This window comes from Grammomys surdaster, unplaced genomic scaffold (assembly GCF_004785775.1).
Source record: "Grammomys surdaster isolate TR1022 unplaced genomic scaffold, NIH_TR_1.0 1162, whole genome shotgun sequence".
NCBI classification, from domain to species: domain Eukaryota; kingdom Metazoa; phylum Chordata; class Mammalia; order Rodentia; family Muridae; genus Grammomys; species Grammomys surdaster.
Window position 1 is genome coordinate 1,302,816 of NW_021605581.1, and position 1,481 is coordinate 1,304,296.

Below are 1,481 nucleotides of genomic sequence, written 5' to 3' on the forward strand. Positions count from 1 at the left end.
TACAAGGGTCTCTCCCTAGAATATCTTTGTTCTGCTAGAAGAGCTACAGGTGATCTCTGTTTTAAAGAAGAAGCATTTGAGGCACAGAGAGGCTGAGAACTGTCTCATGTTGTAGACCTGAGATCCATTGCTAGGTGGCTGGCTGAGGATCTTGCAGGACTGTCCTTGGAGAGTCCCAGGCTGGCTTTTAGATTGCTCTTCAAGGTCCTGACTTTTGTTCTTGTTTCAGAGGACACCAGTTGCAGAACAGAATTGCACCAGGCTGAATCTGGATGGCCAGTGCTCCTTGTTTGCTAGATTCTAACTTCCTCGACCTTCTCAGAAGCTGCAAACTGCCCACTTTCCCATGCTGTATACCTTCAGTCTCCAGAAACTTCTATTGGCTTTGGGATCAAACATCAATAACTTCTGCTAGCTTCAAAGCTTCCCAGCCAAGAGACCTCATTCCATTGTCACAACAGTACTTTCTAGTACACTTTTTTTTCCTTTTAGAAAAGTTTATGTTCTTGTGTTCTATCAAGTCATAACTGAAGTTTTTAAGGCAAAAACCCTGGGTTCCCAAAAGCTAGGGTTGGCTACTCATCTCTAATATGCCAATTGAAAGGATTGGAAATAGTAGAAAGTAGCGAGAGGTTTATTTAATGTGACCATACAGAGAAGAGAAATTAATAAAGGTAGTTCCTGACCCCAGGTCCAACTTCTGGTTAACGACATGAATTTGGGTTTATAAATAGAGAAAAAGTTGGTGCCGGAGGGTAGTGGGCATGCACAATTCTGCAGTCACTGTCAGGGTCCTGTCTGGCTGATCGTCAATTCTGTTTCTGCAAAGGAGCTGAAGGAGGCCTACAGCTGTCAGCTCTCAAGGAGATGAGACTGGTTCTCAGAAGAAGTTTTCCTTGTCCTCAAGGGTAATTTCCCTCTTCTAAGCATGGGCTCTGCCCTACAAGGCCTTCTTCTTCCTAGAATCCAAAGTGACACTGAATTACCTCTGTGCCTCAGCCAAAGTAAAGAAGCTGCATACACAGGGTGAACATGGAGGCATCAAGCACTGACCCTGGCTTTAACTTCCTTCGCAGACTAACTGAGGCATTGACCCTTCTAAGCAAACACAGCTTTTAAATGTTTGTTTTGTTGCCACACTGCCCTCAAACATTTGAAGTTTTCATCATAAAATACTATTTTGAATGTATTTGTTCTGTAGTTTAAAAATCTGCTTTAAATATAATTTTTTTTTGACTTCTTGCAACAAGTCCGTGAGGGATCCACCTAAATGAGCATTGGCAGATGCTGTCCACGCCAATTCTTCTAGCCTTGTTCACTCCCAGTTTCTCTTTTTCATTATCTCCACAGGAATCACTTGGAAGGCAAATCTGTGTATATCACTGCCTGCCTTACACACCTTGCTAGAATCTTCTTCCTCTTCCTCTTCCCCTTCCCCTTCCCCTCCTCCTCCTCCTCCTCCTCCTCCTCCTCCTCCTCCT

The 1,481-nt window shown here is 43.8% G+C and overlaps 1 long non-coding RNA gene across 1 annotated transcript in view; it reads right to left on the reverse strand.

The window, feature by feature from the left end:
• Positions 1-614: 614 nt before the first annotated feature.
• Positions 615-1,481, reverse strand: part of LOC114634993 — a 109,410-nt gene continuing 108,543 nt past the window's right edge. Inside the window, exon 5 of the long non-coding RNA XR_003713398.1 lies at positions 615-959. This is a non-coding gene — a long non-coding RNA (uncharacterized LOC114634993). The remainder of the gene's footprint in view (positions 960-1,481) is intronic.